The 13,547-nt window shown below is 49.2% G+C and overlaps 1 protein-coding gene across 2 annotated transcripts in view; it reads right to left on the bottom strand.

Moving 5' to 3' along the window:
• Positions 1 to 13,547, bottom strand: part of SRD5A2 (steroid 5 alpha-reductase 2) — a 229,142-nt gene that overhangs the window by 130,070 nt on the left and 85,525 nt on the right. The gene's annotated exons all lie outside the window — the stretch shown is intronic.

Here is a 13,547-nt window from a genome sequence, read left to right as displayed (position 1 = left end):
GTGTGTCCACCCTGATATTCTTGGTGGCTGGTCTGTACTTTACCACAAAGTCAAAGTGGTTAAAAAACAGGGACCAGTAAGCCTGGCAAGCATTTAGACGCTGGGCATGGCGAAGGTGCTCCAAGTTCTTATGATCAGTATAGACAGTGATGGTGTGTTGTGCTCCCTCCAGCCACTGTTGCCATTCTTCGAAGGCTAGTTTTATGGCCAGGAACTCCTTGTCCCTGATGCCATAACCTCTTTCCACTGGAGAGAATTTGCGGGAAAAGTAGGAGCAGGGATGGAAGATGCCCTTAGCAGTGAGCTGGCCCAAGACTGACCCGACTGCGATGGAGGAGGAGTCAACCTCCAGGAAGAAAGGGTGCATGGGGTCTAGATGGTGGAGGCAGGGCTCGCGGAGGAAGGCTTGTTTCAGGTTCAAAAAGACTTCTAGCGCCTCCGCAGGCCACTCTCAGGTTTTGGCTCCTTTCCTGGTTAGTGCGGTAAGAGGAGTGACCAACTGAGAGTAGTGGGGGATAAAATGCCTATAGAAGTTGGCAAAACCCAGAAACCACTGTAAGGATTGAAGCCCAGATGGCTGGGGCCAGTCCCAAATACAGGCCACTTTCTCCGAATCCATTCTGAAACCTGTGCTGGAGATGATGTACCCCAGGAAGGGGAGAGACTCTGCTTCAAATATGCACTTCTCTAGCTTTGCATAGAGTTTGTGGGCATGCAGGCGCGATGGTGGGACTGGAGGTTCTTAGAGAAGATAACACATCATCAAGATAGATCACTATGTTGGTGTATAGTAGATCATGAAAGATCTCATTCATCATCGATTGAAATACCGCTGGGGCATTACACAGTCCAAAGAGCATCACCAGACATTCACAGTGGTCGTCGCGGCTATTAAAAGCGGTCTTCCATTTGTCTCCGGGTCTAATTCGGACAACGTTGTATGCCCCTCGGAGGTCTAACTTGGTGAAGATTCGGGCTCCCTGCAAATGGTCCAACAATTCCAGGATGAGAGGCAAGGGGTACCGGTCTTTCTTTGTTATAGTATTAAGCCCCCGGTAGTCAATGCAGGGCCACAAAGAAAAAGCCGGCTCCTGCGGGTGACGTTGATGGGTGAATGAACCCCCTTTCAAAGTTCTCCCGAATGAATTTGGGCATGGCCTCATTCTCGGGAAGGGATAGGGGGTACACCCTTCCCCATGGAGGGATGGTCCCAGGGAGCAAGTTGATGGCTCAGTCAAACTGGCAATGTTCTGGCAGGATTTCCGTGTTCTCCTTGGAGAATACATCGGCGTAGCTGGCATACTGTGGAGGTAAACCCACAGAAGCAGTAGCAAGAGGCATTGTGGGAGAGGGTGTAACAGGAAGGAGGCACTATTGGCAGCATCAGGGGCCCCATTTGGCCAGTTGGAGTGTCTCCCAATCGATCATGGGAGAGTGCTGATGGAGCCATGGCAACCTGAGGACAATTGGATGGACTGCCATCTCAATCACATGGAACGTTAGTTCTTCGATGTGTAACATGCCAGTCTGGAGGTGCACGGGAAGAGTGGTCCTGGTGATCCGCCCTGGAAGGGGGTCCCCTGAGATCGAGGAGACCACTAACGGGGTATCCCGTAGTACCGTGGGCAGGTCAAGATGATCAACCAGACTTTTCATAATGAGGTTTCCCCCTGCGCCTTAGTCCAGAAGGGCCAGAGTGAAGAGCTCTTGTTGGTTCGTGAGAAGGGCCACTGGGAGGACGAGTTGGGGAGCAGACCTGGTGAAACCTAGAACCACCTCCCCAGTTGTGTTGTAATTATGTGTGTTTGTGGATCCTTGGGTGCTGTGGAGGTGACCATGCCCACGGGGAGGAGCCCGTGAGGAGCCACAGCACTGGGCTAGACTCATACTACACAAACACAAGAGTTCTTTTATTAAACAGCTTGAAGAGAACCACCAGAGGTGGCAGTAGTGAGCCATTCTTAGTAGTTACAGTCTCAGAGACCTCAGCAGAGGGAGCCCTTCTCTCCTTGATGACATCAGGAGGTTCCGCAGCAGGTCTCCCAGTGAGGAGATACTGTGGATGAGATACACTGAGAGTTAGAGTACTCACTAGGTGTTTGCTGTTGATATGCGATTCCACCAGGTCTGTTGTAGAAGGTACAGGCACCGAGGCAGGGAGAGCAGGCCCTCAAGGAGCGAGTACCTGTTCCCTGTAAGGCACCTGAAATAAAGCAAAGGGCCCCCGTGGAGTGGGTACCCAGGTTAGCATATACCCCGAAGAGCAGAGAGAGAGAACTTCCTGCAGCAGCACGGAAGTGGCAGAGTAGCATAGACAAGATCGGATTCGAGTCTTTGCTAACTCGGGGAGCTAGCAAATGAGTGAAGGTAATATACCCGGATGGCATGATGTCAGCATGAGGGAATGCCCTCGAGGTTCGCTCCAAGGATTGTACAATGACGTGGGTTGCGCGCGTGCACCCTAGTAGGTACCTGGGAGGAGCGATGGCGGGAGGCTGCACCATAGCCGTTCTGGGGATGCCAGAGAGGTCGGCTTGTAGACGCGGCGGTAGCCATCGTGCCCAGATAAGTGGGAGGAGCCATGAATAAGGTGAGGCAAACAGGGCGAAGCCGTCGAGGACCAATGGACGCAAGAAGTTGGTCCTAGGTCCGGAAGTTTCTCGACTTTTCGGGACATCGGGCCAGGAAATGCCCCTTCCCCACGCAGTACAGGTATAGGCCCAGAGCCTGGCGAAGTTGCCTCTCTTCGGGTGTCAGAGGGCGTCTTCCCAACTGCATGGGCTCTTGCTGTCGGATTGTTCCAGATGACAGAGGTGGTGCCAACAGGGGTTGGAAAAAGACGGTGCGAGAGGAACCGATCTGCGAGGTCCCCGCAACTCCCGGGCGCGCTGCTGAAGGCGGCGATCTATCCTGCCAGCGAGATCGATGAGCACATCCAGGGATTCAGGGAGGTCCCGGGCTGCCAACTCATCTTTAATGAGGGAGGATAGACCTTCCAGGAAGATGCTTCTCAGACTATCTTTCCACCAATTTAGCTCCATGGCCATAATCCGGAATTTGATAGTATAATCTGATAACGGTTGTGCCCCTTGGCGGAGGTGGAGGATATCAGAGCCGGTGCAACCAAGCGACCAGGGTCATCGAAGGTCTACTTGAACACCTGGACAAAGCATTGGAGGTCCTGGAGGAGTGGGTCCCCTCATTCCCATAGGGGGGATGCCCAGGCCAAAGCTTTGCTGACCAGGAGGGAGAGGATGAAGGTGGTCTTCACTGTGTCAGAAGAGAATTGTGCAGGCTTAAATGTGAAGTGCATGAAGCACTGGTTGAGAAAGCCCTGGGTCACCTGCATACCGGGGGAGAGCCTGTAATCGGAGAGGGGAGGCGGCGGCTGCCAGTATAGCAGGAGATGCATTCAGGGCTGCAGAGGAATCAAGGCAGGCATTTAAATGCTGTAAGGCGGCCGCCAATGTCTCAAAAAATTGCTGCTGCTGTTGAATTTTCAACGCCAGGCCTGGGATGACCTGGAGCCCGAGAGGCCATGGACCAGTTTGCTGGTCCATGGCCTCAGCAAACTGTTAAGCTGTTGCACGGTGGGTGGACCCTTGGGCCGAGATGAGGTCAGTGTTTCCTATAGGAGGGCTTCTCACAGGTCCTCGTCATCGGGAGGCGGACGCAGAAGATGGAGACCCAACAGGACCTTCACCTATACCAGCCCGCATTCCCCGCAGGTTGAGCCCTTGCGTGCCAGGGCCGGCAGGACTTAAGAACAGGTCTCTGGATGAAGACGAGTCTGAAGACAGGAGGCGAAAGCAGAGCCAAGCATGCCAGAGGTCGGGGTTGGAGGCAGGCAGGAGAATCCAAAGATGGACCAGAGGTCAGGGCAGGCAGCAGATGAGGCAGAATCCAGGGACGAGCCGGGTCAAAACCAGAGGAGCAGGCCGAAGATATGAGGAAGCATGAACACATGGAGGCAGGAGCTGGAACAACGAAGGTGGAGCTGGAGGACATGGAGGCAGGAGCTGGAAGACATGGAGGCAGGAGCTGCAGCACAGAGCAACCAGCGACTCAAGCGTGTGGGACCTGTTGCTGAGGCAAAGGTTGGGCAGCAGGAGCTGCCTTAAATAGTGCTGGGGCTGACAACAGCATCTGGGGCCGCGGGAGGTTTTCCCGCTGCGACCCCTTAAGTCGGGGGAGGAGCCGCGCGCACCTAGCAGAAGCTAGGGCTGGCGGCGCAGCAGCAGCAAGATTGGCTCCCCGCCGCGTTGGAGGAGGGCCACGGCAGTGGCCCGGGGAGCCGTGTGGAGGGCCCAGACCAGCTCGGGAGGTGAGTGTGGCCGGACATGAGGTTCTGCGGCCGGCCACCGTAACACAGGGTTCTAAAGGTGAAGTTATATTCTTCAAAGCAGATATTTTTGAGACAATCTCTCTCGAAGTAAACAAAGAAAACTCTGTCCACAAAATAGGATTTTGTATTGGTCTAACCACATAACTATGTACTGCCATGGTTCCTAACTTTTTTTGTGTAGCTCAAATTTTAGCCTCAAAGAGGTTAGCAAACTCGTCACGATAAGGGATCACACTGCTCCATCCCATAGGTTTAGCTGTTAATTGTTTTTTACAATTGTGAATAGTTCCAGTGTTTAAGGGAAGACTCTAAAGAGGCCACAAAAAAAATGCACATTTTGCCTGATGACAGATCCTTCTGTACTCAAGTAAAACTGTTTGATACTCTAATCTCAAAGGTTCTGAGAAATGTTATCGCCACAGACTCTTTTTTCCTTAATATTTTACAAATTTCTTTCAAGCCTTGTGTAATCCATGGAACAACCCTTGACTTAGGATGAACTCATTTCTTCTTACAGGCTATTAGAAAGGCTATTGCACCACTGCTTAACCATTAGCTCAGTGGATGCCAGGGTCCAGTCCCTGGGGTCCATATTGATACTCCCTGATAATACTGGAATAGCCCTAACAGTGCTCTCCTTAACTAGACCTCTCAATCGATTAGTGAGTCCAGCATACCTCTCTCCCACTTACAACATTAATTGATGCCATATATACAAATAATCCCACCATTAACCAAAATATAACTAACTCATTGAGAGACATAATCAATGATATCTCCGTATTTATATATATGGGAAAGTGTTAAACTTACCATCAGACAAGCATTTTATAACAAGTCCAAAGATAATGTCCGAATTCCGGAGTCAGGATCAAAATCCCACTAAGGGACCCAGAAAGGGGATGTTGGCGTCTCGTTGTAATGATGTCACAGGCATCGCCAGCATGGTGTTTCAGTAGACCAATGGGCCAAAGCTTTAGCAGCCAGGATAAAGTGCCAAGCCAAATGCTTTCAAAGTGCATGGTGCATGTAGAACGAGAAGGCTGCTGGTAAGAACAAAGTTCATATGACTAAGCGGCCCACCTCTTCTGCGGGTGCTGACATCTTGTCGTGATGATTTCACAGGTGTGCATGTAAAACCAGAAGTAGAAGTATCATCTTCAGTTAGAGTCCATTCCCCTGCTCTTGTGACTGGGTCTCAAGCCTAGAATACTCCAGGAGTAAGAAAGGGACAAGTTCACTCTAGGAGCTGGTTCCAGAAGTTTGCTGAATTCTGATTTATCCTTTTGAGATTTCCTTCCTGTGAGAGACTGGGCACCCCCCTGGCTGGAGGATTTTGCAGAGTCCAATAACTAGGTTAGATCAGGAGGAAGGGAAGATTCTGCTTCTCTCCATCACACAAACTGTGGGTTGGATCAGGTGTAATTCGCTGCAAGAGGATTCCAGATTTTCCCATTTTTGTGAAGATTTTTACCTTGAGTTACTGGGAAGGAAGTTTGTTGCCACCCTTCCTACCTTGAAGAGTGGACATCTGAGAGAGCTGCTCTGTTCCCTATTATGTAGATCTTTTCTAAGAAAGACCCTGTTTTATCAGCTGAATAGGAAAGTGGTGAATAAGACCTACTGTTACATTCTGAAGACACCCACTCTGAGTCTTCACCCGAGAAATGTACATTTTGGAACTGCAAAAACTGAGATCTTATATTTTTGTATGCCAATATTTCTGGAAGGGGATTTTTCCACCCATCTAGGATACCCCTGTCCACCTGGGAAACCTTGCTTGTCCATGTCCTAGAGCGTATTGTTTTCCTGGCCTAGATACGGAGAGACCCTTGCACAAATAGAGAAAAGATTGGAGACATATGCTTTCCATCTGTGGTGCCACAAACTTCTGTGAACTGTGCCAAACTTGCCATTAAAGAACCTTTTTGCAATAAACAATTATTTTGGACACTCAAACTGAGCCTCCAAGGTATTTTGTTGGCACTCACAGCCTTAATGATGAAATTGAACTGATACCTCCCCAAGACAGTAAATCTGAGAGTCAACTCAACAACCTTGGAGCTTGGAGGATCTATTCCTCCTTCCCACTGGAAAAGAATCCTGTCCTGAGGCCCCTGGGCGGTGTTGGAGTGGGAGGGAGGAGGAGAAATGGTCTTGGTACCCTCATTTGCCCTTGCCTTCATGGCTTATCTCCCAAAACAGAGGTTACACCAGTATATCCTGAAATAAGATCATAGAATCTGTGCAGAAAGCCAGTTTTCCTTGCTGTTCCATGTTGGAAGATAGAGAGATGTGAGCCAATCAGATCTGGCTCCTTACACTGTTTGGATTCCCCATAAAAGTCAGGATTTTTGATGCCAGAAAGTTGAGTAATTGCAGAGGAAAAGCAAGTGCAGAAGCTGAACCAGTGGGGAGAATGAACTGTTTAGGGAGCTTACGTGCAGACAACTACAACCAGAGAGATTGTATGTGTGCACTCGGTGCAAAGAGCTTCTGGCTCTCAGGGAACAAGTCTGATCTCTGGAGACTAGAGGGGCAGACTTGGAAAAGCAGTGGCAGACAGAAGGGTACATTGATGAGACCCTCAGGTTCATAGTAGCCAAGTCCCAAATCCAGTCTGGAAGTCCCAGTGCTGCCTTGGATCAGAAAGGTCTCCCAGTTGGAGAACATCACCCTGGTGTAGCAGGAAGTGATCCTGTAGCAAGGACCTGCTCTCCAGGTGATGTGTTGTCCTCTCGCACTGAGGCCAAGTCTCCCAAGGCTACTGCCTAGGAGGGAAGGGTTAGGCTGGCCATCATAGTTGATGATTCAATTATGAGAAATGTAGATAGCAGGATGGCTGGTGGACACGAGGACCGCCTGGTAACTTGCCTGCCTAGTGCGAAGGTGGCAGACCTCATGCATCATCTAGATAGGATTATAGACAGTGCTGGGGAAGAGCCAGCTGTCGTGGTACATGTGGGCACCAACGACATAGGATAAGTGGGAGAGAGGTTCTGGAAGCCAAATTTAGGTTCTTAGGTAGAAAGCTGAAATCCAGAACCTCCAGGGTGGCATTCTCTGAAATGCTTCCTGTTCCACATGCATGTCCCCAGAGGCAGGCAGAGCTCTGGAGTTTCAATGTGTGGATGATATGATGGTGCAGAGAAGAGGGATTCAGTTTTACAAGGAACTGGGGAAACATTTGGGGAAGGGGGGAGACTTTTCCGAAAGGATGGGCTCCATCTTAACCAGAGTGGAACCAAGCTGCAGGCACTAACTTTTAAAAAGGAGATAGAGCAGCTTTTAAACTAGAACAAGGGGGAAAGCTGACAGTCACTAAGCAGTGCATGGTTTGAAGGAATGTATCCTTGAAGGATACTAATGAAACAGGAGAGTTAGGGCTTTCTAATAGAGAGATTCCAATGAAAGCAAACGTATTCCATGTGCCTATATGTAAAAAATCACCTGAGCTAAAGATTTCCAAATTATCCCTATCAACTGAAAAGCAGATTGTTAATGCAAACAAAAAACACACTTTGAAATATGCCAATGCCAGAGGTCTAAGAAGTAAGATGGGAGAGTTAGTGTGTATAGCAGTAAATGATGAGATTGACATAATTGGTACCACAGACACCTGGTGGAAGGAGGATAATCAATGGGACAGTGCTATATCAGGGTACAAATTATATCGCAGTAATAGGGAGGATCAACTTGGTGAGGGTATGCTACTTTATGTCCCAGAGGGTATAGAGTCCAACAGGATAAAGATCATACAAGAGACGAAATGCTCAGTAGAATCTATATGGGTAGAAATCCCATGTGTGTGTTGTGGGAGTCTCAATTTAGTGGACCCTTGGGCCGACCCGCTAGAGACTAGGAGGAGATGGACAATGTCTCTGATGAACAGCAGGCCGGGAGGCAGATGTTCAGGCGGGACCGTAGATGCTCTTCACCCTGGAAGCTGGTGCTTCCCCGGGAGGAGCCCGTAGGAGCCCAACTGCTGGGACTTAGGTGGCTTCACCCTTGGAAGCTGAAGCCCCCCCAGGAGGAGCCCGTAGGGGCCCGGCCGCTGGGACTTAGGCAGGTTGTGGTTCAGGACAGGTAACTGGAATCAGACTAGAACAGTAGTGATATTGTAACTGGGTACAGGTTCTGGAACCAGGCAGGAACTGTAGCAGGACTCAGGTACTGGAACCAGGCAGGAACTGTAGCAGACAGGTATAGAACCAGGCAGGAACTGTAGCAAGACTCGGGTACTGGAACCAGGCAGGAACTGTAGCAAGACTCGGGTACTGGAACCAGGCAGGAACTGTAGCAAGACTCGGGTACTGGAACCAGGCAGGAACCAAGCAGGTACTGTAGCAAGCAGGCAGGAACTGAGCGATGTAGCCAAGCGGGTCGCTCTGGGGCACAATGCAACAGGAAACCAGAATGCTAACTCGTTGCAAGACAAAGCTGGATGGCCACGGCCGGCTTATCAAGGCCGCGGCGTCTGATGTCAGGCATTGGGAGGAGTCGGCACTGGCGGGAAACGGGCTACAAAGGCGCCCAAGTGGCGCACGCACGTGCCTAGGAGCAGGGCGTCCACCGGCACCTTCACGGTGGCACTGCCCCAGCGGGGACGCCGCCAAACAGGCCGCAAGCCAGAACTCCGGAGGCGGAAGCAGGTCCGGGAAACAAGTGGTAAGGGCCTGGCTGCGGTGCTCGCAGCCAGGACCGCAACAGTGTGTTGGGTCAGAATATATACTTCCGTCCACCTGGACAAAATGGTGAGACAGATGATAAAATGCTAAGAGAAATCAGGGAAGCTAACTAATTTGGCAGTGCAGTAATAATGGGAGATTTCAATTACTCCAATATTGACTGGGTAAATGTAACATCAGGACATGGTTGTTACGAGCGCGACCTCCATCGGCCGCTACACTCCGAGGCACGGAGGCGCGGTCATCTCTAAAACAGGGTTGTGAGCCCTTGGGCCACGGCATGACCAAGGGAGGAGCCCCAAGCCAAACCGTGGGAGGTGAGCTGGTGCAAGCATGGGTACACGGCAAGACATGGCAGAAGCAAGGACTAGGATACAAGGTCTGACCCTCAACCGGACCTGCACGCCCCGGACAACCAACAACACAATGTTGATTCATGAACAGTCTTCTGACAGGTCCAAGCCCTTTTGGACCTGCTGCTAGGTACGGCAATGGGCGGCAGGCCGGAATGAGGATGAGGGCATATGGAGTCCTTGAAACACAGAAGACTTGAGACTATGACTGATGCGACGGCATCACAGACGAGGGGCTGATGCGAAGACATCACAGACGAGGGACTGATGCGATGGCATCTCAGACAAGGGGCTGATGCGATGGCATCACAGACAAGGGGCTGATGCGAAGACATCACGGACAAAGGTTGATGCGACGGCATCACGGACAAGGGTTGATGCGACGGCATCACGGACGAAGACATCACAGGCGAGGGCTTGATACAACGGCATCCCAAACAAAGCAAGAACCTGGGAATGTAGACATTGGCACTGTCTCTCAGGGTGCCTACACAACACACCTTCATGGGCGGACCCAATGGGCTGGTAGCGGACCACCCTGTCCCACTGCGCACCCTACACAGCCTGAGGAGGCTGGTCACAGACCATGCGGAGAGCGGGACAAGTGCAGGAAAGAATCCAGCCGAGGTGAGACCCCGACAACGGAGCCAGTGTCATCCGGAGAACCACAAAGGCTGGCAGGTCAGGAAGCTCAGGAGCGCAGGACAAGAGTCCACTGCCGGCATCTCCACAGAGACGTGTCACCCGGAGATCCACGGCCGGCAGAACGGAAGACTCAAGAGAACAGGAGCAAAACATCCGGAAAGGCTGGAACATCAGGAAGGCTGAGACATAAGGAAACCTGGACAAGGGACCTCTGGAACACGGAGACATGGAACACAGGAAGCATGGAGACAACAGAAGAGCAGAACATCAGGTACCAGGAACTTGAAGACATCCGAAGACAGGAACAAAGGACGTCAGGAACCTGAAGACGCTGAAGACCAGGACGACGAACATCTGGAACATGGAGACAGCTGAAGAGAAGGACATCCGGACTCGGCCGACACCAGGACTGGAAACAAGGAACATGAAGACACTGAACATGAAGCCATCAAAGCAGAGGAAGACCACAGAGGACCTGGACTGGTCTGAAGACACAGGCAACTGTGGAACCCGATCCGAAGGCAACGAGAGACTGACGAAGAATCCCTTTTATAGGGCTGTAGCAGGAAGTCAAAGTTGGGAGGAGCCAGCAACACTTCCTGTGGCTGGCCCTTTAAATGTTGTGAAGAGGCACGTGCCGGTGCCTAAAGGAAGGCTGGAGCAGAGAGCAGGACCCTGGACAGTGGCGCTCTCTGGCACTTCGCCACGGAAACGGAGGAAACAGGCAGGCAGGCTTCAGGACGGCCTCCTGCCATCCGGCGAGGACCCCGAACACGAGGACGTGGCTCCCTGCCATACAGGCCGACCTGGGGCGACTCCAGGCCGCAAAGAGGAGCATCGGGGGCCCGGCTTCCAGGGCACAGGTCTCAGCGGTGGTTTAGCCGCGAAGAGGACAGAGAAGTCCTCGGCTCCGGCCGCAGTGAAGAAAGCATGATGGGCGGCCTCCGGGCCGTGGGGGGCAAACAGAGTCCGCGGCTTCGGCTGCGCAGAAGGCCCGATGTCGGCCACGTCCGGCCGCATCGGGAACGGCAACCAGGTGAGGAGCTTGCTTACAGGTGGAACCGCAGGCAGGATTCATAACAATGGTAGAGACATAAAGTTCCTGGATGTAATAAATGACTGCTTCATGGAGCAATTGGTTTGGAACCAACGAGAGAGGGAACTATTTTAGATTTACTTCTTAGTGGAATGCAGGATTTGGTGAGAGAGGTAATGGTGGTGGGGCCATTTGGCAAAAGTGATCATAAGATGATCAAATTTAAACTAATAACTGGAAGGGGGACAATATGTAAATCAACAGCTCTAACACTAAATTTTCAAAAGGGAAACTTTGATAAAGTGAGGAAAATAGAAAAAAACTGAAAAGTGCAGCTGCAAAGGTTAAAAGTGTTCAACAGGCATGGACATTGTTTAAAAATACAATCCTAGATGCACAGTCCAGATGTATTCCATGCATTAAGAAAAGTGGAAAGAAAGCAAAACGATTACCGGCATGATTAAAAGGTGAGGAGAAAGAGTCTATTTTAGCCACAAAAACATCATTCAAAAATTGGAAGAAGGATCCATCTGAAGAAAATAGAATAAAACATAAGCATTGTCAAGTTAAGTGTGAAACATTGATAAGACAGGCGAAGAGAGAATTTGAAATGAAGTTGGCCATAGAGGCAAAAACTCATAATAAAAACTTTTTAAAATATATCCGAAGCAAGAAACCTGTGAGGGAGTCGATTGGACTGCTAGATGACCGAGGGGTTAAAGGGCCCTTAGGGAAGATAAGGCCATTGCAGAAAGACTAAATTAATTCTTTGCTTCTGTGTTTACTAATGAAGATGTTGGGGAGATACCAGTTCTGGAGATGGTTTTCAAGGGTGATGAGTCAGATGAACTGACCCAAATCACTGTGAACCTGGAAGATGTCGTAGGCCAGATTGACAAATTAAAAGGTATCTAATCACCTGGACCGAATGGTACGCATCTTAGGGTTCTGAAGGAACTCACAAATGAAATTTCAGATCTATTAGTTAAAATTTGTAACCTATCATTAAAATCATCCATTGTAGAAGACTGGAGGGTTGCCTCTGTAACATCAATATTTAAAAAGGGCTCCAGGGGCAATCCGGGTAACTATAGACCAGTGAGCCTGACTTCACTGCCAGAAAAAATAGTGAAACTATTCTCAAGATCAAAATCGTAGAGCATATAGAAAGACATGGTTTAATGGAACACAGTCAACATAGATTTACCCAAGGGAAGTCTTGCCTCTCAAATCTGCTTCATTTTTTTGAAGAGGTTAATGTAGTGTATTTGGATTTGAAGAGGTAGATGTAGTGTATTTGGATTTTCAGAAGGTGTTTGACAAAATCCCTAATGAGAGGCTTCTAAGAAAATTAAAAAGTCATAGGATAGGAGGCAATGTCCTTTCCTGGATTACAAACTGGTAAAAGAGAGGAAACAGAGAGTAGGATTAAATGGTCAGTTTTCTCAGTGGGAAAGGGTAAACAGTGGAGTGCCTTAGTGATCTGTACTTGGAACAGTGCTTTTCAATATATTTATAAATGATCTAGTAAGGAATATGACGAGTGAGGTTATCAGATTTGCAGATGTAGTTAAATTACAAGTGGATTGTGATACATTGCAGGAGGACCTTGCGAGACTGGAAGATTGGGCATCCAAATGGCAGATGAAATTTAATGTGAACAAGTGCAAGGTGCTGCATATAGGGAAAAATAACCCTTGCTGTACTTACATGATGTTAGGCTCCAAATTAGGAGCTACCACCCAGGAAAAAGATCTAGGCATCATAATGGATAATACTTTAAAATTGTCGGCTCTGTGTGCTGCAGCAGTCAAAAAAGCAAACATAATGTCAGAAATTATTAAAAAGGGAATGATTAACAAAACGGAAAATGTTATAATGAGACCACACCTTGAATACTGTGTACAATTTTGGTCACTGCATCTCAAAAAAGATATAGTTGCGATGGAGAAGGTACAGAGAAAGACGACCAAAATAATAAAGGGGATGGAACAGCTCTCCTATGAGGAAAGGCTGAAGAGGTTAGGGCTGTTCAGCTTGGAGAAGAGATGGCTGAGGGGGGGATATGATAGAGGTCTTTAAAATAATGAGAGGTCTTGAACAAGTAGATGTGAATCGGTTATTTACACATTTAAGACTAATCTGAGAAAATTCTTTTTCATTCAAAGCACAATTAGCTCTGGAATTTGTTGCTAGAGGATGTGGTTAGTGCAGTTAGTGTAGCTGGGTTTAAAAAAGGTTTGGATAAGTTCTTGGAGCAGAAGTCCATTAATTGCTATTAATCAAGTTGAGTTAGAGAATGCCCTCTGCTATTACTGGCATCAGTAGCATGGGATCTTCTTAGTGTTTGGGTATTTGCCAGGTTCTTGTGATCTGGTTTGGCCTCTTTTGGAAACAGGATGCTGGGCTTGATGGACTCTTGGTCTGACCCAGCATGGCAATTTCTGATGTTATATGTTCTTTACTAGTGTTATTGTTTA

Source organism: Rhinatrema bivittatum, chromosome 3, assembly GCF_901001135.1.
Source record: "Rhinatrema bivittatum chromosome 3, aRhiBiv1.1, whole genome shotgun sequence".
In the NCBI taxonomy this organism is placed as follows: Eukaryota; Metazoa; Chordata; class Amphibia; order Gymnophiona; family Rhinatrematidae; genus Rhinatrema; species Rhinatrema bivittatum.
The sequence above is the reverse complement of the archived record's forward strand: the minus strand, read 5'-3'. Positions and strand labels throughout refer to the sequence as shown.